Source organism: Protopterus annectens, chromosome 1.part1 (assembly GCF_019279795.1).
Source record: "Protopterus annectens isolate FY-2018-M chromosome 1.part1, PAN1.0, whole genome shotgun sequence".
Taxonomy (NCBI): domain Eukaryota; kingdom Metazoa; phylum Chordata; order Ceratodontiformes; family Protopteridae; genus Protopterus; species Protopterus annectens.
The window spans coordinates 1,363,234,955-1,363,261,984 of record NC_056726.1 but is presented as its reverse complement, the minus strand read 5'-3'; positions in this window follow the sequence as shown (position 1 = coordinate 1,363,261,984).

Here is a 27,030-nt window from a genome sequence, read left to right as displayed (position 1 = left end):
CCTGTGGCTTTTACTTCTTCCAAATGTTTTCTTAAGTCCTCCAGGTCTCCTAGGGCTACTCTTCTGGAGCATTCCCTGAAGGGCCGGTCCTCTTTTACTCTTATTCTGTGTTCTGCATTTTTTGTACAGCCCACATCTAGTTCACTAGTAGAATTTTTTTTCTTTTTCATTAGTAGCTTTTTAGCTCTGGTTAGCCACTCAGGGGGCAAGAGACCATCTCCTATCTCAATACCTCCCAGCATCAACTCGTTGGCTCTGCTCTCATTCCTTGTCAACACAGAAGCAGGTAAGGGAGTGGCAGCATAAACAGTTCTCAAATGTACTTGTGAACGCATTACAATGGGAGTACTTCCTTTATTTTTCAACCCCACAGGCACAGTGTCATAAGGATGCTTTAATTTGTCCACAGGCCAGATTTCTGGGACTAGTTCCAGCCCCAGTGGCAAGTCACTTTCTGGATCCATTTCCATCATGAGATGAGAGGAAACTGTTTGTCCACACATCCTCACTTTGGCTCTCAAGCAGGTGACCTGACCAGGATGAATTATATGCCCTTTCCCAGACAGGGTCCACACATGACCAATTTCATCTTTCTTTCTATCCTTCTCCCTTTGAAGGGCACAAAAAACTGGTCTCAGGAGAGGATGTAGTGTTGCGTGTTCCTGGGTCAACTGAGGCATAAGCATTCTTCTGACGAGGTCAGTATTTGTCCCCACTAAAATAGATGCTGAATCGTTTACTTTTGGCCTGGGGCACACAACAGCGAGTGTTTCAAAAACTTCTGCTGACCCAACAACTGAAGTGGAAAATTCTAACTTGAGTGAGACATAATCATCATAAGGGAACTTCGTTTCACTTAGCCCCCAGATCTCCAAATCTTCTAACTTTTCAAGTGGCAAATGTTTTAAGTATTTTTGTTAGGGGTCTATATTATATAGTCAAAGTTTCAAAACTTCGAACCTCACATGAGCGAACTTATATGAGGGAAGTTCAAAACACTGACTATATAATAAAAAAAAAAGAAAAAAAAAAAAAAAAACTTACCTTAACGCTCTGAGCAGGGGACCAAGCCCCCCTGCACCCTCCTACACCCCCTTACTTAACTATACCAACTCCAATAATGCACTTCAGTGCAGAAAGAGAAAATTTCCCATTCTGCACATGAAAAGTCGTTGACTTTCACCTTCGACCATTCCGACGTTCGATCATATGATGTCGACCATCTATGATTAGTATATTGGAACATTTGGTTATCTAATATAGACCCTTTTAGAAGAAGTCTCTGTACATAATGGAGATTTGTGCACCAGTATCCAACAGTGCTTTACTATACACTCCTATTTTTACTTGACATGACAAGGGACGGTCCCAGTAGGCCATCGGGTAGTTTCTGTTTCTGGTGTTGTTCAGCTGTATGGCAGTCAGCATGTGGTTGAGATACTGTCGGTTGACCTTGCCATTTTAATGGATAAGACTCTTGCTTAGTAATGCTTTGTGGTCTGAGATGCTGTGATTTTGACTGAGATGGCTTTCCAATTTGGTTGTTCACCTCAGATAAGCTAGAAGTGTGCAAGTAGGTAGTCTCTCTCCCCTATTACAAGGGTTAATGTGGAAAGGAGATCCAGGATGTTGTCTCTTGATGTTAGACTTTATGAAGCTCTTTGTAACTGGGCATTCAGCTGGCTCCTTCACTGAGGCCCTTTAAAGTTTCCCTGCATTGCACTAGCAAATAATAGTTTGTTCACTCTTTTCAAGTTCTCTGCATTAGGACACTGTCGCTTTATATGCCCTGCATCTCCACAGCAAAAACAAAATCCAGTAGGAACTCTGAGCATTGACTGATTCAGTTCTTCCCTGAGTCCTTTTGTGGAGGTTCTAGCTGATGTACTCCTCTGTTCAGCTAAAGTTACCACGGCTTTCTGAAATTCTGCAACTGTCTTGGTGACTTGAGCTACGGTGTCAGTCAGGGAAGACACCTGCATCTGCAACTGTGACACCTCCACATTGTGGACCCTCTGGGCCACAACTCCTGTTTGAGTAGTGAGCATGGCTATAGGCTCCTGCTGGTGTTCACTCACTGTTTTAGTTGCTGTTGAACACTGAGGTTTGGCTTCCAACAGGGCTTCCTCTTCCCTCACCTCTTTAACCAACTAAGAATAAGTTAGAGTCTCTTCCCTATTTCTCATCCTCATTTTCCACACAATGGGGCCATAGCTTGAGCTCCCTGTAAAATTTGTCTGATCTGTACTTGGTCAGCAACTTTCGGATCCACCCCCATCTTTAGGATGATCTGGTGGAGCATTTTATCTAATTGCTTAATGTAAAAAGATAGTTTCTCACCAACTTCTTGGTATGTATGTTCAAACTGATACAGTAGGTCAGCAGCCCTCTCAGTCCTTCCAAACACATCCTGCAGTACTCCTAAATAGTCTTTGGCCAGGCAATCTTGCTTACCCATCCTTAGGTTGCGCATGGTATCCACAGCTAATCCCTTTAGACTTTTAGCTATCCACTGCTTCTTTTCAGATTCTGGGATATCCCACTCCTCTAGGACTTGTGAAGCCTGATCCATTCAGGATTCAAAATCATCCTCTCCCAGAGGTGTGGGTCGTTTGCCAGAAAAGAAATGCAATTTGTGGTAGCCAAACCCAGTGAATGGCTGTGTAGGCTTTAAGCATTTTTCCACAATACTTCCCAAAGCATTCAAAACTTCAGGCTCTATAGTTTTTATGGGCAGTGAAGCTGCAGCTTCTGGTGTAAGGCTCTGACCTACTTGGATAGCTTCTACAGGTATTTTCTCTGTTGCTGAGGTAGTGCACTTCTCAGGGATTACCACACGGACTGCACTCTCACCTGAAATTTGTACACTCAAAGGAATGTGCTCATACACTATAGGACTTTTCCATTCTAATAAGGCCAATGTGCTCTGCTCAATAGGGTCCACAGTGCTGTCCAACAAAAAATCCATGCCCCACAACTGGCAAAGATCCTGTGACTTGATGTATTTGCATATCAGTCCATGTGACCCCTGGCAGCACCAGAACTAAGCACTGCTCTGACTGAGCATTGTGCTCTTTGCACCACTTAGCGGCGACTTCTGGGTTCATGTTTCTGCTGGATTTGCTTTCCACATGTACAGGAGAATAGGGTGGAGTCCAAGGCAGTACAGGAAATCTCGGACGAGCCCCTAAATGCAGCGCACCCACAGGTGTAGCTGAAGAGATATGGGTTCCTTCCTACCTGACTCTGGTGACACCCCTATTAGGCCCAACACACCAAGGTAGCAAGAGGGGCAGATTTTATTCTAGGTGACACATCTAGTTTAAAAAGGCAATAGCACAACCATAAACAAATTATTTCAACAGTGCACCAGTTAGCAATAAGGCAAGGTGAGAATATGCATGCAATGAAAACATACATTCACCCTCTTCTCCAGAACTCAATAGAAGAAGGTCTTGACATTCAAACATGCACAAAGAAGGCAATATCAATGAGCAGTAAAGCTTTATAATGCAGCAGTACAAACACAGGAAAAATGCAATGTCATTAAGCAATAAAAGAGTCATAATACAACAATACAGATATGAGAAAATGCAATGTCATTGAGCAGCAAACTTCTTGAAGGCAGCAGTACTAACATGAGCAAAATGCAATGTCATTGAACAATGAGGATTTATAATGCAACAATACAAATATGAGAAAATGCAATGTCATTGAGCAGTAAAGATTCTTTAAGGCAGCAGTACTAACATGGCAAAATGCATTATCAGTGAACAATAAAGCTTTATAGTGCCACAATACAAATATGAGAAAATGCAATGTCATTCAGCAGTACTACCACCGTCTACCCCCTTGATCAATTCTAAACAGAACAGCTATGAAACACTCTATTATACCTTGTTCACTGGCCAGTGACTACTTATAGTCTTGCTACTGGCATGATGGGGCCCAAGTTGGAGCTCATATGGATCCCAGTTATTTGTAATCCACAAAGCATTAAAGGGGTGGGACCACAATCTTATAAAAATATAAAATTAAGGCCAGAGCCTCTCGCCACTTCATTGAGAATATCCTAGTGACCAGGTACCATTGTTCGAATGATGAGAAAAGTAGAAAATCACCTACCAGAACTCTGGTAATAATCTATGGCTTCTCGGTACTAGGTCCAAGGGAACTCATTTCCTTGCTGAATAATAGCAGACGTGGAACTACTGGTTTCAGACTTCTCTCCTGATTCCACAAAATACCATATCTAGGATTTCAGCAAGTGACAGACACAATCTGCTACGTCACTTCCCTGTCCCAAAACACTAGGAAAAAAAAATCCAGTCATGCTGCAAGGCCCTTTTTCCCTTCAGCTATGTGTTTCAGTCTTCCTCCTTCAGCTAGTCTTCCAGTATCCTCTTTCACTTTCGAAATTGTCTTTTATATTCTTGAAAAGGAGCTCCACCTTGTGGTATAATGGAAATCTACAGTCTATTACTTCTACATGAAATACAGTAGGAGCTCCATTAAAATATTGGATTTTAAGCCCTGGAGGGCTGAGCAATGAGTTTGACTAGAGAATATTAATAAATGACTAAAGTTCTTATTTTCTTAATTCTTTTTCTTATCAGATGTTCTAACTGCATAATTGTCTTAAGACTTTGACTCTTTTTTTTACTATTTGCATGGCTGTTTTGCAATACTGTATTTTTATGAGTTTTTAAAGGCAAAAAGCAGAGACACAATACTTAATGTATTTGGATCTCAGATACTTTGTGATGCTATAATACTATTGTTTTGTTTTTTAGCACTGAATATAAAACCTTGCCCCATCTACACTGTGCCTTATAGACTCCTGGGAAGATCTGTGCCTTACACACCATTAGAGACACAGTTGCCCTTGACTATATCTCACCAAGTGTCTAACAGCTTATCTAACACTAGACTGAAAGACCTGAACATTCACTAACAGATACACTGAATGTAATGGGGAGAGAAATTCATCCTCGAGGATTGCCCCTTCTCTGGAATAAACTTCTACAAGTTAAGCTATGCATTTCAATATCCTCCTTCAAATGTAACCTAGATGATTAGATGGGTACTCTTAAATTTGTTCTGTGACTAACTGGTCTCCCTGTCTTCACAAAGGATGCAAAGCCTGTGGGTGGGTATTAGCAATATGCACATGATCATTAGATTAAAACAGCCTTGAAACTCTTATGAATCCTATATAAAAGCCTAGTTAGTCTGCATCAGAAATTAGCTGTAACAGTTTTGACTCACTGACAACGCTTGACCCCCTCTGCGTCATAGGACATTTCCATCTTTAACTGTTTCATTTCCATACACCAGCCACAATTAACAATAGCTTATATAAAGTACTTTGCACTATTAGAATATTATCTCCCAAACTTTGCATGTTGTTTTCAAATAATGTATTCACAATTTAAAATAAAATTAAAATATATTAAAATTAAATTCCAGTTCTGTGGCATTGTACAGCCCTAACTATGATACAAAGGAGTTAGGGCACTTTAGCAGCTGGAAAGAGGAAATTAGAATGAATACATTCAGACTGTGTATTTCATATGGAGCAATGCAGGTTGGTGCCCTGCTGCTGTGATTCTATCATATGTGGATCCTGTTGCAGCATATTGATGGGCCATGGTGGATGCTTGGTGTACACCATTCAGTACACAGTATGGTAACAGGAAGCAGATATGCATAACGTGGTCAGTTCTGTATGTCACAGTGTTAGTGATGCACAGGCTAGATGAACAAAGGAAGTTTTAGGTTAATAAAGTAAAAATGACCTGACTTGGCATGGTCTAGCATAGCAGCTGAGTAGCTGCCTAACATGGGGACCATTATGATCGACCCATAAATGCAGGTATCCTTGAAAAAAGGAGATAAGTTGCACATTGAGGCCACTAGAAGAAGGGTTGTCATGTCACAGGGTGACAAGAAATGAGACAGACCCTTTTCATGGCTTCTTGGAGATGATCTTGATCACTATTCAGTAGGCTGTAATTTCAGATGAAACTATGAGCTGGTACTGAAAAACAGTATCCATAAGATGGGAAATTATCATTAAACATATGTTAACATTAAAATTAAAATTAAGGCTTATGTTTCTGTTTGCTACTCTCTTTATCCTGTTTCGTTCTTAATCTGTGATGACATTCACTTTAGTCCAGAACCACTGAATGGAAACATAACAAACGATCATACCAAGAGAACTTAAAAAGCAAGTGGGGTCTCACTAGTCTATACTAATATTAGAAATAGGTGAAGCAAAACTATATAATACAAATATCGATTTACATTTACCAGCCAGACATCCTATTTTTAATTAGAATCTTGACAACATATTTCACTATGATGTAGAGTAATCTCCACACACCTTCATCATCTCAGAGCAGGTAGTTGCTACAGTGGAGCTGAAGAAGTAGCAATTTTCTTCAGCCATAAACTCACCTGTTTCCTTTCTGATACACAGACTTCATTCATCATAGAAATAATTAATACTGATAAATAAAAACCTTTGTAAAGTTAGACTGTTATTAGTGGCATGTAGTTACTTCTCGTAATAAAACAACAGGCTGCAGCGAAAATACAAAAACCAACAAGACCGCTGAGAAATAAAAAAAATAGCAAGCAAAGCTTTCAGGTAGAACCCTTTTTCAATACTAATACATATATTCCAAAACCAAAATGGTTTAAATACAGGTCAAAATCACATGACTAGCAGTCCAAAAGTCATGTGACCACACATAATACAATAATATCATGATAATATAATATAAAACTTAAAAAACATTGAATATCATATTTTAATGCACTATAATTAAAAACACAGGTATCAAATTAACCATATTGTTTGAAGCAAAAACATGTTCTGAACTAATATATAAAAACATTCAACATCATAGTTTAGTATGCTGTAATTTGATAAGCACAGGTTTCAAAGTAACCATGTTATTTAAACCTGGGGGGTGGTCTGAACCAAACCTAAGTATCCATCCATACTCCTTGAGTTCAAGTAAATTATTACTATCTCCACCTCTAGGAGTTAAACGTATGGCATCAATAACTCTAAAGCAAAATCTATGCTCAGTACCAAAATTAGCTATATGTTTGTATAAAGCATTGCTATCAATGGCCCTTCTAATCTCTGATTTATGCTCAGTAATGCATTCCTTTAACCTTCTAGTAGTTTTCCCCACATAAAATGAGGGACACTTGACACAGGTTGCCAAATACATCACATTAGATGTGGTACAAGTGGCCATTAAAGTGATGCTATAAGTATAACCCAATTCCTCTGTATAATCTGCTTGACAAAACATGTTTTCGTATTATATGAGGTAACATACCTAACAGTTGGGTTATACATATGGCATCTACTGAAGTTAGGGATATTTTGGGTGACAGACCCTACTTTGCATATAAGAACATGAGGATTTTAAAGAGTAGGTTGTGCTACAAAGATTTCAGTGGGTCTTCTGATTTAGTTGTCTCTGCTAAAATAGGCACTTACAAATGTATGAATTGTTCTTGTTGTTCTGACATCATTGGTGAGAATAGTCATAGATTTAAGCGTCCGGTTAGTGGTAAAGTGTATAATTTTGATTTATTGGCCACTTGTACCACATCTAATGTGGTGTATTTGGCAACCTGTGTCAAGTGTCCCTCATTTTATGTGGGGAAAACTACTAGAAGGTTAAAGGAACGCATTACTGAGCATAAATCAGAGATTAGAAGGGCCATTGATAGCAATGCTTTATATAAACATATAGCTAATTTTGGTACCAAGCATAAATTTTGTTTTAGAGTTATTGATGCCATACGTTTAACTCCTAGAGGTGGAAATAGTAATAATTTACTTGAACTCAAGGAGTATGGATGGATACTTAGGTTTGGTTCAGACCACCCCCCAGGTTTAAGTAACATGGTTACTTTGAAACCTGTGCTTATCAAATTACAGCATACTAAACTACGATGTTGAATGTTTTTATATATTAGTTCAGAACACCTTTTAGGTTCAAACAATATGGTTAATTTGATACCTGTGTTTTTAATTATAGTGTATTAAAATATGATATTCAATATTTTTTAAGTTTTATATTATATTATCATGATATTATTGTATTATATGTGGTTACATGACTTTTGGACTGCTAGTCATGTGATTTTGACCTGTATTTAAACCATTTTGGTTTTGCAATATATGTATTACTATTGAAAAAGGTTTCTACCCGAAAGCTTTGCTTGCTATTTGTTTTATATAAAGTGGTTTTCTCAATGGTCTTGCTGGTTTATGTGGTTACTTCTCACCAGAAAAAAATACGAATCTGTGGCAGGTAAAGTACTATACAGGCTCTTTCTATGTCAGGACCAAGCTCACTATCATGGCTGACACTTGTATAGATTAGAACTGATACATTAATTTATTTAGTCATCCTACTTTACAACTGTGTGGTTTTATTCAAGTCATTACACTCACAACCTGAGCAGAGAAAAAACATAAGGGCAGGACAGCATATCTGAATATATTCTGTTATCCTTATGATGTCCTTTCCAAAAGAATTGCAGTTGATAGTGTTATGGCTGATATTACTAGGAATCACTTACTGAGTTTTGTAATGTATATATCAGGCAGCTTAATACAACCCTCTTTGAGTCTGTACTTTACTATGCAGCGTGATTATCTATTTATAGTCTCCATCTGAATGATGCCATGCCTTATTTCAATTTAGTCTTCTTGAATACTTAAAATCAGATCGCCCTCTTGAGAAAAAATGACAACATATGTTATTCTATCTTGCATTTCTGTTAGCAACAAAACAATATGTTTTCACTTGAGGTCAAACTACAATAGAAATAGAGACTTGTTACATTAAATTCAAAGACGTAAGGGACCAGATGAACATTGCATTCTACCTAATACTAAGGTATTTGCCCTGCTTGGGAATATCAATATGTCAACAGTACAGAAATATTCCAGAAATCTATTGTCATGTTTATTCACCCAGAACAATAACAGACCACTCTGTTTTCTTCATCTTGGTAACAATATATTTCATTATGACTCTCTGGAGGGTAATGAATGAACAACTAGGACAGGACACTATGGTAATATTTGCCTTAAGACCATTTTTTTAAATTTCATATACAGAGGTGTGGAAGCAATCAGTGAACTGTTGACCAATTAGCATAGCACCCCAGTCCCAGCATACCTGTTTATTCATTACTCTCTATATTTTCACTGTTGACCCACTGTGTAACTTTTTAGAAAGATTAGTATGGATCATCAAGCATGGACAGTTATACTCCCCGAAAGTGTATACATTTCAGAAACAATGTGCTGTTTCATTAATTATCAGCATGTCCATTTAGAAAGAGCATGCCCCTTACATCTGCAAAAGGTACTCATCATTTCATTACATGAGTGTATGTCAGTCTAGGCAAATATATAGCATTCAAATCTCCTTCGCTGCTAACTCGTAAAATATGTCAAAAGTCTGTGTGCCGTATCTAATAAATTGCTGGATAATATCTAATAATTAGCATGGCTTCTGACACTACCATAGCATCAACAAAACACTATTCTTCTGGATTTTGCAGAAATTCCAAAGACATGCATCTGGAGCGTTTCTCCCCGGGCCTCCGCTGAAAACAGGCTCTGTGGAACCTAGTCGGACATTCCCGGTCAACAAATGTTAAATAAATAAATAAATAAATAAATAAATATATATGCAGTCAATTATACTTTGATTAATGATGATCAGTATGACTGATGATCAATTTGATTAATATAATGTGACTTGATCTTTCTAAAGCCCTTGTCATTGTTCATCATTGTTCAGCATAGAGAGCTGCTGGTCATTTATGACAGAAACAGCATAGTTTTAGTTCTAATTACATTTAGGTAAATATTCAAAACCCCAAGTTAAGACAGGAAAACATGAAAGCAACTTGGAGCTTGTGAGGGTTAACAGGGTTTGATTCTCAAGTTTGAAAAGGACACTGGCTAGGCTTAAAATGGCACACAAGGGCAGCTAGCCTAGTATGCCTACTACCTACCTATGAATTTTGTAGTGTATTTTTCAATGACATCATTAATTCATCAGCTAGGGGAGGTTTACATTCTATATAATTATGAGCTTGTTCATATTTACATGTTAAACAAAGGATAATACTGTCTCAGAAGTCATGAATTTGGTGTGATTTAAATATCCATTATGATTAAACACAAACCCCAGGATTTAATAAGATCCATATAGACACCATGTAGAGCCTACATGGACTGTTACAGTGTCCATATACATGGTTCTCCCTTCGGCAGCATGCCATGAATATTAATGATAATGTGTTGCTGAGGGAGAGCCGAGGAACACGGTTATCGAATCAGTGTAGGGAGAGGTGTAGTGCTAACCATAGCTGCAGATGAGTATGAGACTCCTGCAATGTCCTTTGTTTTATTTTTATGTTTTTTTTTCCTTTTCCTTTGTTTTATTTTTTTTTTTAAAATAAGTATGCTTGTGCAGCACAACGCAGAGCCCAGCAATGCCAATCTGCGCTCACATATAAGATAGCAGACACCTGCCAGACATCTAAAAATAGAAACCGGATGTAATTAATTCTTTATTTAAAGGTATGTTTAAGTGTATCTAAGCGTGTTTGTGTGGAGCGGCGTAGTGCTCAGCACTGCTTATAGGTAGCTCAGTGATATATGTGAAGGTATATTGGATTTCTTAATATTATTGTAGCTAAATGTGTAGCATTATGGCTTCATGTGCATTAGGTCCAGGGTTTGAATACATGGAAGGGAAAATATGTATTTAATATTGATATACATATTATGCATTTTTTTTAATAAAAGATAGACCTGCTGTGCTGTGCCAAGCTCTGCCCAACTATGCTTAGACCTGATAAAACATAAACATGGTAACAGTAAATAAAGACAGGAACTGAGCGACAGTGAGGAAGTCAAATGATGCAAAAATTAATTAAAATCTCCACTTTTAATACAAAAATATAAGACAGGATAAGCGCTTTCGCAAGTAGCTTCATCAGATCCATACAAAAATTCAAGTATTAATTGCATGCTTATATACCTGCAGATAATGACTCATACTCATGGTTAATTAGCAAACAAGGTACTGCCCATCATTTTTAAAGTTATAGATGATGTTTAAAATGATAAATAAAAGTGAATATATAAAAGCTTCATAAAATGCATTGCTGAAAGATAGATAATGGCTAGGCATCAAATTACAAACATATTGATCAGAATATTGTGACTAACTGAATTATATTAAGAAACACAAAATTATTAAAAAAGTAAATACATCTGTATATAATCAGTGTATATCAATTCATTTAACATTTCTACGTTGTTTTAGTTTTGGTCTTATAGAGGCTCTCTCATTCAGGCCAAAACCTTTGTCAGCCCTTAATAAAATAATCCATTGCATTTCCTTACTTTCTGTGTAGGTTCTGATATCACCTCCCCTTACATTAGGAGAAATAACTTCTAGCACCTTAAATAAAAAAATAATGTTCATTGTTGTTTAATGTAATATGTTTGGCTAGAGCATTGTGCAATGTACCTCTCTTCATATGATAGATATGCTCCCTCATCCTATCTCTTAAGGGGCGATTAGTCTTGCCTACGTAGAATGACGGGCAGGATTGACAAGTAGCCAAATAAACCACATCTGATGTCATACAGTTTGCATCTGCTTGTATCATAAATACTTTCTGTAAATCTGGTTGAAAAAACTCAGTGTTACTGTCAATAAAATGGCAAAAATTACAATGCCCACATGGCTTCGTATAACCACCCTTATTATAACTTTTTATAGTTTTAGGGTAACAAAGTATCCTTTTTAAATTATGTTTATTCCTATAAAGGAAAGTGGGTGTCTCACCCACAATCCGTTTTAAATCACTGTCAACATGTAAAATACCCCAATGCCTATTAATAACTTCCTTGATTTTGAAGTAGTCAGAAGAAAATTGCGTTGAAAATCTAATACTGTGGTTATTACAGTTATTACCTAGAGGATTATCAAATTCCCTAGGACCAAAATAAGGTGCTGCTCTAGTGCAACACAGTTCATATATGTCATCCATATGGGAGTTGATTTCAGTTTGGGTATAACCCCTATCGACCAATCTGTTTTTCAGGCTAGTTAACTCAGTTTCAAAGCCATCATTCATGGGGTTTAATCTTGAGGCCCTGATAGCCTGTCCTCTTATAATATTTTTAAAAACATAAGGGGGGGTGCATACTGGATCTAGAAAGTAAGGTATTACTATAACAGGTCTTACGATGTACACCTGTATTGATTATGTCATTCGGTAATCTCTCAATGAATAAATCTAGGAACTCTATCCTACGTGAGGAATGTTGCATGGTAAACTTAAGGCAAGTCGTAAAGTTATTCATCATTAAATGCATGGATTCTAGTTGTTCAATACTGCCATCACATAAAATGAAAAGGTCATCAACGAAACGTCGATAAAACACTACATGTTGCCTGAAAATTTCCTCACGAAAAAGCACACGTTCTTCCCAGTATGCAAGAAACATATTTGCGTAGCTGTTGGCACATGGTGTGCCCATTGCTACGCCTTCCTTCTGTCTATAAACAGTGGTCCTAAACATAAAGAAGTTATTCTCTAAGCCCAACTCCGGAAAATACACTATCAGATCTATTAAAACCATAGAATAATTACTATGTTCTTTTAGATATTCCGTTACATAAGTCAGCCTTAAATCATTGGGAATGAAAGTGAACAAAGATTGTACATCTAAGGTGACAAATAGATAGCCAGTAGTTGTACCAAGATGCTTAATACAGTCATAAAGGTCAATAAGAAATTGCCTAGAGTCTTTTAATACTGTGATACTATCAGATAAAACTTGTTTCAAATGCTTTTCAATAAATACAGAGAGGTGTTCAGTTAGCCAACCACGACCTGAGACTATAGGTCTCATCGGTGGATCATAAGGGTCTTTATGTATTTTGGGCAAGCCATTGATAATCGGAATGACTGGATGTAGAATATTCAAATACTCATAGAGGTTCTTGTCTATTAGTTTACTTTTAAAAATATCATGCATAGATTGTTTCACATGGTTGGTCACTATATGTACACTTTCTAGAGAGACAGTTTCATAGAAATTATCTTGCAGCATAGTGGTCATGCTGTTAGTGTAGTCAGACATGTTTAAAATGACTATTTTACCGCCCTTATCGGCGGGTCTAATAATGATGCTAGAGTCATTCTGTAGTTTATTCAAACAAAGCCTTTATGTGAGAGATTATCACTGGTTTCAAATATTTGTCTAGTGTCTCTACCACCATAATAATTATACAATTCATCTTCTGTTAATTTAAGATAGGCTTCCAGAAGGGGGTGGTGTAATGGTGTAAAATCACTCAAATTCTTAAAAACAAATTTATTATCCTGTGTAGCACTAGTGTTAGTATCCTTGTAAAGAAGCTTTAGCATGACATTTCTACAAAAGATTCTTAAATCAACAATAGTATCAACTAATCTGCTCTGATTTTTAGGAATAAAGTTCAAGCCTTTACTCAAAAGCTGAATGTCCTCAGAGGTGAGTATAATATCAGATAGATTATAGACTAACGCTTGTTGGTCCATATTTTTTTTGAGAGTTTTTTGTGTTGCAAACTCTTCTGAGAGTTTCCTCTTCTGTCTCCCTCTGCTTAGGGAGCATCCTCTTGGTGGGCCTTTCTCCATTCGAACAGGTAAGGGAAAAGACAGAGCATTAGTAAAGGACCTATCCATGTTTGTATCTTTAGGTCTGACAACAACCTCCCCATTAGTGTCAGTAAAAGTAGGTTTATTTTTAACAGTATGTACTTCTGGGTATAAGTTCATATCAGAGCCCATGCTGGGATGGACAATATGTTGACATCTGCAGAGTCATTATGATTGTCCATAGTAGAGTCAATTCCACGTGAATCACTAGTAACAACGCTCCTGGTTTTACTCGCAGTACCCATGTCAGTAATGCTTGAATTAGAAGCGTCATTATTGCTACAGGCTTTATCATTGTATTTAGAGCCAGAAATGTCACTTCTCAAACACTTTTCTATATGCGTTTCATTCACTATAACATTCCTATGACTTACATTTTCCAAATCAGATCGCTTATTTAAAAAGTTATTATCATTGTTATTATGATTAACTGGTCATTGTACCATTTCATTTTGTCCTTGAACATGCCTCGGCCACATAAAGACATGGCCTTGCTTAAAATCGTTAATATCCCTGGTGACTTTATGTCGTTTCTGTTGCAACAGTTTGCGCTCAAAAGCAGAGACACTGTCCAACAGATTATCAAATGATGACTGTACAAATGCCATTGGAAAGTTATTAAACAAGGTCTGTTGTTGCATGTTAATATTGTCTATTATTTTGGCTTCCTCCGGTAGGAAGAAGTCTATAAGAAGCTGTAAGTATTTGCGACTTACCTCCATATTCAGTCGCTGCCACTGTGCCAGCAATTCAGGATAATCTCTGCCCTGACTTGGCATTGTAAAAACACGCAAACCACATGGAATTATGTTCTTTTCTAAACAAAATTGGAAATGCAACCTCTGCATTTGGAGATGCTTTAACTTCATAAAGCTTTTCTCAATACCCTCAAGGAGCGTATGTAGTTTGTCTGAATCGACAGTCGCTCCAGTTACATCATCAGTGACTGACTCACTCTCGAAAAACCAGGAAGAACTAGTCGCTCCTTTCAAATGCTGTTGAAACCTTAACTGTAAGGCCTCATAACCATGGTCTTCACCTCTTGGGATGCCACAGTCATCACTTCTTGGGTTATAATCCAGTTCAATATTCGCCATGAGTGTATCAAATGTAAAATCACTATAAAAACTCACTCCTGCCCACGGAAGTGAAAAAGGATAATAATGTGGCAAAGTAAATCCAATGGGAGAGGTAAACGCTCATATCATATCATGATCATATTCAGATGTATTTACTTTTTTAATAATTTTGTGTTTCTTAATATAATTCAGTTAGTCACAATATTCTGATCAATATGTTTGTAATTTGATGCCTAGCCATTATCTATCTTTCAGCAATGCATTTTATGAAGCTTTTATATATTCACTTTTATTTATCATTTTAAACATCATCTATATCTTTAAAAATGATGGGCAGTACCTTGTTTGCTAATTAACCATGAGTATGAGTCATTATCTGCAGGTATATAAGCATGCAATTAATACTTGGATTTTTGTATGGATCTGATGAAGCTACTTACAAAAGCGCTTATCCTGTCTTATATTTTTGTATTAAAAGTGGAGATTTTAATTAATTTTTGCATCGTTTGACTTCCTCACTGTCGTTCAGTTCCTGTCTTTATTTACTGATTTTCAATTTTTTTCTGTGAACCTGAGCGTTTACCTGTCCCATTGGATTTACTTTGCCACATTATAAACATGGTAACAATTGCCAATGTTTGCGTGCTGCTTGGCTCTGCTTGGCTGGTTTGCATGCTGCTAAGCTCCACTAAGACTATGGTTCTGTGTGTTTTCATGCTTCTCAGCTCAGCTGTGTACATTTGTATAGTGCTAAGTAATGCAGCACTTTTTTGAATGTTGCCCAATCATGTGTACTGGTGGGAAAACAGCTTATATTAAGCTCAATAGGCAGGAATACAGCAGAATCCATTGGAGTGCTTTATCCGATGGTTACTATGGCTGGTGTTGGTGAAGGTGCATGCTTTCAGGCACAGCATTGGTGTGTTCTGAAGTCCAGGGTCATGGTTGGAAAAACTATGATGCTGCTGCAGGGAGATTTCCAGGGCTCATAGTGTAAGGTGGAGTCCTAGGACTGGTTTGCCAGAGAACTCACCATTGTTACTGGTATTCCCTACACAGGTGAGCAGTGTTGTCACCACCATGATGATCTGAGGCAACATAAGAGGGGACTCTTGGACACCTGGGTCTAAGAAGCTCGGGTAAGGAAGGCAAGTATGTAAGTAATTTTACCTCTATTTTAACAATATGTAATCTGAATATCTTCAAAGCTGGTACGCATAATGGGGTGCTTCTCTCCTAACAGCTGCAGCTGAGAGGGCTTTCAGTGTTGAGTCACACACTTGGCACTTGTCCAGTTTGTGCCATGGGTGTGGTGAGTACAGTAGTTGGGAAATAACTTTAGGGAAATAAGCATGAAAGGGCAAAGTATTAATTGCATTAAAGTATATACAATAACGTTTGTAGTGCCATAAATGTGCAATTACAGCTGTATTGCAAGAATTGAATAATGCCAATTGTAGTGTAATAAAAACATGAAACAATACCAGTAACTGTATTAAAGTATATACAATGAAGTCTGTAGTGCAATAAATGTGGAATTAGAGCTGTATTGCAGAAAAGAAGAAATGAATAATGACAACTGTTGTGCAATAAAACATGAAATAATACCAGTAACAACAAGAAAATGATGTACATCTGAACTGTCTTGTACCAATAGCAGTAGAACTGTATGCATTCAGGCTGTAAGGTAAGGTTCTGCAGTCAAGTATAACAGTGTCATAGCTGTAGAATGCAAATGCAATGGACGCAAATTATATTGGTTAACTCATATAATACTGTTCAAGGCTGTCTCTAGGCCAATATTTTTCACATAATGTTCTGTCATTGACAGACATTGGGTAATAAAGGTATATGGGTAAGGTAGCCCACTCCATGAGCTGATATTGTTTGTTGACTTCATAGTTATTTAGCTACTATCTGTGTTATGGTTGTATTTCATGCATGTGTTCTACTGTCACTGCAGTCTAGTGTAACACTGTAGTAGTACTACCAGGTCATATTTTGGGTCCAGGTGAGCTATAGGCAAATATCAGTCAGTCAGTAATCAGCAGTGACTCAGTAGCTCAGTTGGTTAAATACTGTCTAAATTATACATTTCTCATGTCCTCCAAAGTGCACACACTCCCTCCTATGCCTTCTAGGCTGCAGCTGCAGCTGTTGCTTGTAGCACACACACCCATATGTAAAGGTAGTTACTACAGACCTACCATTACTCCCAATCCCCTAGCACAAGGAATCTGGACACAGACATACTTAATGGGGGGACAAAGGTCCAGACATTGGGACATGTTTTACAGTTTGCTCCTACATTGATATTAAGTTGATATAACATCTATTGCATTAGCATGCATATTCAGAGGCGTATGAAGTCTAACATTCAAATGTATATCTTCATTTACTGATCTCAATCCACAATGTTTGTCAGTGAATTGCCAGATGACCACAATGTCACTTGACACTGAGCATACATATGAGGTGAAACTGTGGACATACTGCATAGATCTCTACGGTTGACAGTTATGGTACCTACCCTCTGTGATGCTGTAGTCTCCACACTTCAGTAATGTCCATTTTAACAGATATGAAAGGGGCCTAGGTGTACCTGAAGGCATTATATATTGCACTGTGGTTGCATGTCATTGGCTAATGATACTACAATTCAGCTATTTTGGCTGCAATTACCATATCAGAGCCACAGACTGGTGCAGAGGCAATTACTTGCTAATGAGCAGTACCTTAAAATGGCAAGTAGCTCCTTATGGGGAACAAATCTGTAAACAGAGAGTGTATTTTCAAAAGATTACTAGAAGCAACGTTCAACAAAGGAGTACTGCACTCAATCAGGTATGTAATTGATTTCTCCATACAACAGGATGCAGATGGGAGGATGAAAGTATGGGGAATAGGGATTACAGCAGTATGCCGGTCTTAGAGCTATGGTAATGATATGTCATTGATACTCAGCTGTCCTACACCTACAGGCATGCCTCTCAAATGTCCCTGATTTCAACTCACACCTTAGCTCTGTCCATCTTATTCCCACATACAACAGTTGGCTATTGTATGGAAGCTAGTGAATGACACATAAATCATGGTGACAAGAGGTAAGGGTGTATAATTCTGTAATGTCAGTTGATGTACATGAATTTACCTCCTCTCATTCTGTCAATGTCTCACATAAATACTTCTAACACTTTAAAGTGTCACTGACTGTCCCTGATGTACTCTGGCTAAGTCCATGATCATGTTTGCATTGTTCTCTGTCTGGTTGAAAGCTTTGCCTAACACAGCTATCAACCTGTTACAGCAAGATATCTGAACAAAGCCATAATTAATGGAGGGACAAAGGCCCAAAATTAGGGACACTAACTATTGCTCATACAAAGTAAGAAAGGGAATAGAATAACAGATAATACAGTAGCATAGCATTGTTCTGAAGGATATAACATCTTAAACTCAGATGTCTGTCTTTATTTTCTGACATCAACCATCAATGATTGGCCAGCCTTTTGTCAGAAATCCACAATGTTGTATGAAAATGACCAAAACTATGAGGCAAGCATCTTGACATTCTGCAGACATCTGTATAGTGGAGACATATGACACCTACAGGGAACATATACTACAACAGGTTTGCATTGTTGTCGGTCATTGTGGCACACTGGTGTTGCTGGACTATCCTCATACAGTGGTTGGGGTCTGACTTGTCTGTGTATGTTGGTGTGAGGTTGTCTGTTGTGCATGGGACCGGAGAAGAGAAGATGCAGAACTGGTAATGCAGTTATGGATCCTTATTTCTATGAGTCCGTGTGGTTTACCATACGTAAAAGTGCAGGTAGTAATGAACTGCTTTTGCCTTGGTTTTCACAGATGACCTGGAGGATTGGAGTCTGTCCCCATCTCAACCTGATGTCAGTATCTCATCAGTCTCTGATGATGATGGTGCCCATAGTGAGGCACATGTGGGGTTGTCAGGGGCTGAATCTATCCCAGAGGTTGACATCCCTCTGCTGCCTCCATTGTCACTGCACACAGTGAGTATCCCTACACATACCCAGTATCCAGATGCCACAGATATTAGACAGTCAGAGGGTGGTGACATTAACCAGGGCAGTGTGGCAACTATGGTGGCAGTGAGTTAAACACTGGTCATAGCCGGAGAGCTGGTCAAGTCCCACACAGGCAGATTGACAGGGGTACTCGTAGGTGAACTGCTGTCCATTCACCACCTGTTGCAGGTGTTACGTCTTGGGTCACTTGGCGCATGTTTCGGTCCATCATGGAAGCACAGTCATGTTCTGAACTCAACAACAAACAGATGCTTAGGATTATGGATGCAGCACAGTCTGACATCCGTGACTGCCTCCACCGCATTGGGGACACCCTAGATCAGTTCATTGATGCAGCTGACAGATGATGGGCTGAGACGGTGTCTGTCTTGGACTGCACATTGTCTGTGCTGGAACATCTGGTTGGAGTTGGGCTTTGGACGTAGGTCAGCAACACCATCTACTGAGTCTCCATGTGGCAGAGCAGAGTCACGCTCCCATAGTGGCAGTACCTCCAGCACTACAGAGGGAAGTGTGCTGTCCACACCATGACATGGCAGGTCATGGGCACATGGTCCTGGGTGGTCTCATGGGGACACAGCCCCAGCAGACCCCAGTCACCGTAAGGTACTAGCACCACATCTGACCTTGGGCATGATGGTACCAATGCTACTTTTGGCAGAGCCATTTCCCATGTTCATGGCCAGAGATGGTGAACTGTCCACTATACCATGTATGGTCCACAGCTGTCCAACATACACACCTGTAGGGATAGCACTGGGCTTGACTGTGTACATGCACACACTCAAACACCACTGTCACATGCAGGCAACTACAGACATACACGGCACCTCTCCCATCTAACCACACCCCTGTGACTCACACACATGCTGTCAACTGTTTGGCATAGCCTAGGCCTCTGGCACCACCACACCACACCCTGCGCATGTGATGATACCTGTGTCACATCCCTGCCATCCATGCCATTGATGCAGGGAAATGCTAATATGTGTCTGATGCACAGGCTGTCTATACTACTTGACATGTACTTGTGTAGTCACTTGGCACGTGTTTTGGTCCATTGTGGAGGCACAGGCATGTTCTGAACTCAACAACTAACAGATGCTTGTGGATCTCCAAGTTGAAAGTGAGGGTCTTTGTTCTCAAAAACTTTTCCTGCACAAAGTTTCTGATGAAGTCCTAAGGATCAATAAAGGACAAAAGTGCTTAAACACCAGTTCAGGCTGTGAGTTTTTTGTTTAGTCTCCTAGTTTAGAGTAAAAGTTCTTAAGTTTTATGTATATGTGGGTGTGTGTGTGTGTGTGTGTGTATATATATATATATATATATATATATATATATATATATATATATATATATATATATATATATATATATATATATATATATATATATATAAAACTGTGTATCACAGAGATTTCTCTGTAAATGTTCCTGTGTGTTTGTTATGTAAATGTGTTAGGTAGCTATATGTGGAGAGTCTATGTATCACTGTAATTTCTATAGCTCTCTCTCTCTCTATATATATATATATATATATATATATATATATATATATATATATATATGTGTATCATATGTATATGTGACACATACTGATAGATACACTAATCATGTGTGAGGGGGATACGGACAGACAGATATATATACATAGCTGTCTGTATGTACAGACATATTTCCACATTGCAGGTCTTTGTGATGAAGAGGCAACAGACTTGTGCTCAAGTTAGCTAAGTGTAGGAGCATGGCCAGTGGTACTGTCAGTACTTAGAAGGTGACACCAGGCCAGAGCTACCTGTACTCCAGTCCGTGATTTTGTGTGCTACAGACATTGGCTACTGCACCCGTTTCTGCAGTACAGCGCTTCCCTGAAATTATCCAAGGCATTCCCTGGCTGTGTGCTGTACTTAATATGTGACTGGGGTACATAATGTAACACCACACACAGGGTGACAGTCTGCATACCTCTCACCGTACATGTTTTTACAGAATGTCCAGGATTTCACCCCATATGTCTAGTCTGCTCCTCATAAATTTGTGATGTTCCAGTAAAATATTGTGTAATGCAGTCATTGAATTGTAATAACTACTGACACATTTAAGTCATGGCCATTACATCCTGCAGCTATTCTGTTCTGTTGCAACCTGTTCTTATACTAGTCACCTTCTAGGTTCATCCGAGCATGTGTAATGTCTGTCTGTAGTTTTGGCCTTTTGTCCCCCCATTCTGTCTGACTTTGTCTGGTTTTCTTGCATTAACAGATTGAGGTAAATATGACAGTCTGTGGGAATACCACCATACAAGTATCTTGCATGCAAAAGATGTGGATGCTGCAAGATTCAAACCATCAACACCATTATCCACGCTAATGTTCCTAGCTCAGTGAGCCACACCAGCCACCAGACAGAGAGGTGTCATTCCTCACACAATCAACAGCATACAGACATATATTGTCATCCCTGCATTACATGAGACATAGAACATGTGGCCAGGTAATATATCACAGCCCTAGAATTGGCTGGTCTGCCAATATATCACTGCAGACTTACTGTTACAGCAGTTGTATGGGAACACTAATGTGTTGGGGGTGGGGGATGACCAACCCATGCTCTGGTGACATACACAGTTGTGTGACTGTCCTGTGACTCCACTATTTGCCAGCTCCCTTGAATAATGTAGTGGATTTTCCAGCCACAGGGCCTAGTGCATATTATAGAGCACATGCTCTTGGACAGAGTACCTATTGTCCCAAGTGGCTGTTAGATCTTTCCAAGTAGCCCAGTAGCCCACTGTATTCCCTTGCATACATGCAGCAGATCCATACATATGCTACCATATTCTAGTACCCCTTACAACTGGTGTATAGGTGAGTGACTAACCTTGTGAATGCAACAGATGACAGACCTGTAGTTTGGGTTTGACTCTGTCTGATACACACAGTACACAGCCAGTACATGATTAGGTACAAGTTGTGTGGGCTGGCTTACCTCATTTTTACTATATGTATGTGAGTCAGAGTAAGGTGACAGTCCCTGGAGCCCTAGGTTGTCAGTGCATGTGCTATGTGTTGTCTCTTGGCCAAGGCCAGGGTATACTGGTTATGCTTACATCTGCCTGCAGGGACATCATCAGGGTGTTTCTCCTCTGAATTCCCCTGTGGGTGCAGCTGTGGAGGCCTTGGCACTGGTTGGGGGTTGTGTATCCATTCCCTTTGCTGATCCTGCTGCAACTTTTTCACAGGATCATATTGTAGAGCATGGCACACACTGTGAATGTCTGTGCACATGTGACTGGAGAGTACTGCTGGGCTCCACCAGATATATCAAGGCACCAGAACTATGACTTCAGCAGCCAAAACACATGCACTATGATGTTCCTAGTTTGTAAGTGTGCCTCATTATGGCATTCTTCCATGGGTGTGTGTGTGCATTTCTGATGGGTGTCACCATCTACGGTTCTAGTGCCTAGCCAGCGTCCCCCAGTAAATGGCTGTGTGGAATGTCCCGCCCCCCCCAGCAAACTTCTGTTACAGCTGTGATGCATGCCAGATATAGGAGTCTAGCACACACATTCATGATAATGCCCTGGGCATTACACATGACCTGGCAGCTGATGGAGTGATGCCTCTTGTTGTTGATGTAGATTCTACCCTCCTCACTGGGTGGTGACTTGATGTGTACATGAGTACAATCTATGGCACCCAGTACCTCAGGGTAATGTGCTACATGGTAGAAGTGTTGCATACTGATGGTCCTTCCCTCAGGGGTCTGGGCAAAATAAATGTGCTCACTGGCATGTGGTAGCATAGCATCCAGGAACTGGTGGAGTACCCTGGATGCTGATGCTTGCAAGACCCCCATCATGTCCTCAATTTGTCTTTGAAAAGTACCAGTAGCTAGTACCCTAAGAACTACACATACCTTTGTTTCCATTGGGATGGATTCCACTCTGTTGGCTCTGGGTCTAAGCTGAGGTTGGCAGAGCGCAGTGAGTTCTTGAAGTATGTCCCTGCCCACCCTGTAGCCCTCTACAATCTCCAACTCATGTAGCTCCTGGAAGGTTAACCTGGGCCAAAACACTCTTCTCCTTCAATGCCTAGGCCTATTGTCAGCCACAGCAGCAGCAGCAGCTTTGACCTCAGCATCTAGCACCTACAGGGGTAGCAGACCTGCAGCATCCCCTAGCATTCTTTCAGTTAAAAATTCCAAGTATGTGCTCCACTGGTGCAGAGTATGTGGGTGAAATCAAATTGTAGGGGGTATGCAACCTTTATAGTGCTCTGGTGTAGGTGCAGCCTGTGTGATTGGCTACCTATGATGCAGTCCACCTGTCAAGTACATCATAAAAATTTAATGCCCCTACTTTAAGTGAAACAGGGGTCATCAGTAATTAACATTCCACTGGCTTTCTCAGACAATTTTTTTTTTTTTTTGGACAGCCTTCCTTGTTCAGCACTGCGTCGTGCTGCACAAACATGTACAAACATGCAGTCACACGTTGAAATGCATACCCTGAAGATAACCAATTCTCAGTAGTCACTGCACACATCACCATGAAAGGTAATTTTCCACATGGTGGCATGATGCACAAACACATGCAAACACACAGAAACACACTGAAACCCACACCCTGAACATAAGCAAAGCTTAGCAGCCAGTGCACACCCCCCTGCTAAGCACAGTGGTGAGCTGCACATTGTGCCACATTCCTATACCTTCCATTGCTGAGCATGTTTCATCTTCAGTTAATTGGGAGGGTTTTCAATTCACCACTACTTCAGCATGTATATGCATACTATAGATTTTTAGATGATATCCTTATTCTATATGGAGGTGATGACATGAATTGAGTGAGTTTTTTGATTATTTAAATAGTTCTATGGATTTTCTAAAGTTTGCTTACACTTCAGTTTTTGACAAAATTAATTATTTGGACACAATCTTTTATAAAGACTTAAGGAAAATAGGTTTTGTTCCACCATTTTTCATAAAAAAAGTTATCAAATTCTTGCCTACATTTTAATAATCGCCCCCATATTTTCAGTAAAATAATATAGTAAAAGGACAGACGGTATGTTTATCAAGATTAATTACTGATGCTCAAATGCTTAGTGCTGAAATAAAATTATTAATTCAAATATTTATGGAAGAAGATTAAGCAGTGAAATTAGAGGATCTAGAGAAGATTGTGTTTGAAGGAAGGGAGACTGGATACAAGCTGACTCCGTGAGGCACTAAAATGCTAGAGTAAACTAATGAAAGAGATGGCTCAAAATCAGGAGCCGTGGTGGTTCTGTATAATAGTGAAGCTGACACAATAATAAACATTTTAAAAAAACAATTAGAATTTGATTTTTATACAGGAGTTAAAAATGAAATTGGGTGAAACACCTTGTTGTATATTTAGTAGGGGGAAGAATTTAAAAGAATTGCTGGAAAATGGGAAGGGTGAGAAAAGTGACCGATATAGGTCAAAAATGTCCAAATGTGGATGCTGTAAAGTGTGTAGATACATCAACAATGGTTCTTATGTCAGTGTGACAAATTTTATCAAGACTATTGCTCCTCCAGGATTGGTTAACTGTAACACAGTAGGTGTTGTGTATCTAGCAACATGTGTGTCATGCTAAGCCTTCTATGTAGGCAAGACAAAAAGAAGACTGATGGATAGAATTCATTAATAGCTGCACAGTATGAGGAAAAAGACACACCCAATGCTTTATACAGACATTCTGTTGAATGCTTCACTTAAAAAAAATGTTGTTATAGACAAAGTGGTTCATGATATGAGAGGTGGGAATGTTCAAAATTACATTAAATATAAGGAAGTGTGCTGGCAGATTAGGTTAGATGCTTCTAACAAACCTGGTTTAATGACAGTCTTTCTCTGATGAGAGTGTTGAAAAGGAAGTCATATGAATTATAAAACAGGTTTTTAAACATTTTATATATTTAATATTTACAAGTAATAGTAAAATGCTTAACATTTAACTATAGATGGGTGTCTTTTTAATATTTTTAAAGATAGCAAACTTGCTTAATGAATATGTTTAAATTGGTTGAATGTTACTGGTGGTTTTATGTATAAATGTGCATCAGATTGGTAATGTAATGGCAATGTAGTGTATACTCAGAGGAAGTCCCCGGTGAATTTTATGGGATGAAAGTACTTAGTATATATTCATCTTTAATTAATTAAGTTGGCAATACAGGTACAGTTTTAATAAATTAATTTTAATTCTTGTTGGTGCCTGCCACTGTGGTCCTTTGTCATTTTTTATTTTATGTCTGATGATTCATTTGATACATACAGACATCCAGCAAAGAGGTTGAAGGATTTTATGATGCAACAATCAGGCATGAGTGTTGAAGAAGGTAGGAGAGTGACACTGAATACAAAAAGATGGAGGTAGTTGACATAACACCCAAACCCATGTAAAAGATGAGGAAAAGGGGTTGATGATGATGATGACGACCTGACATCACAAGTATTACAATTCTGTTCAATCTATTTTCTTTTATTATGTTTGCTATCAGTAATGTTTTTGTTATAAAAAAAAATAAGTAATACCTAATATCAGCATCTATTTTTGTAGCTTGTGTTATTGCTGTATATCTCAATATCATTAGTTTTTTTGTGTAGCCAATTGCATTTTATAGTGCTTTGGCTCTTTTTCTACTCAAAATTTAACTCACAATGAGACCTTTCAAATAAGCATTCTTGGTTACAAAATGTAATAAACAAACAAAACAAATAAATATGCTAGACAAAGGGGGGGCAATACACTCTCAAAAGTCACTTGTGTAGTGTGTGTTAGAAACACATTAAGATCAGTCATAAAATATAAACATATTAATAAAGAAAAAATGCAATAGTTCTGACCAAGACTGAACAAAAAATTAGCTAAACCAAATTAAAACAACTTGGTCAGAAGGATAACTAAATAATCTTTAATGTAAAATGGTAAATATTTTCCTCTGTCTACTTATTCATTTGATATTTCATCACCTCCCTGCAAACAATTAAAAAAAATTTGCCATGTGATTAAGTCATCCAATAAAACACTTCATCTGCCTTGGCATTCATACAAACACAATAATCAAAAAGAAGACATTGTTATATGACTTTGTTACCTTTTTAATCATTATTTACAATAGCTCTTCAGAAATAATTATTTAAAACAAGGGATTGAAACCAGAATCTTCTATGTGAGAATCAGATCGATAACATCACTACAGAACATATCCTGTGAAGAATAGCACCAGAATGTTGACAGAAAGGGCTTTTGAACAGTGTGTACACATATGTATATACAATTTATAATGTTTTCAACTTAAGAATGCACTGATTATTGATTTGGCCAATTAGATCCACAGTTGCCAATGTAGTTTTTCCAATTTTTAACAAACTATTGTAGTCTCCATCTCTGTATTTTATATCTATCTTTTTAATATGCTTAAATAGATTTTTTGTAGGTGGCATATTCTCTTGTGTGCCTGTGTAAAGCATTATTTTCAAAATGTTGTTTTATAGCATAATAATGCTTATATTCTTTGGAATAGCTTTCTAGTAATATTATCACCATAGATGATGTCACAATTAACACAAATGTCTATTAATAGTATATCCATGGTTTTGCAAATAACATTTCAATAGTAAAATGTTGTTAATAGTGGGCACTACAGTGTCAGTTCCTTCACTGATAAATCTGCAATAGTGACAGAGCTCACACGTAACCATGAAATTAATTTTTGAAGAATATGCTTCAAGGTAGAATAATTACTCATTTAAGTGAGTCAGAGGATAGAACTGGCACCTAGACCTGATTAGCAAATAACTCAGGCACAGAATCAGAATCTAATGTGTTCTCATACTGTATTTCTTATGAAAGAGGAGACTTAGTTTCATAAAATACTTATCTTTTTCTTGAAAAAAGTGTTGCCTCCTCCTACACTCAGTCACTATATTCCTTCATAGAGCAGAGCCTGCATTCACTAAATCTGACCTCAATACTGCAGGAGCTCTGCCACAAGGCCTTACTCCTACAAGTTTACAGAGAAATTTGTCATTGCATAATAGCCTGTGGTCACTACAT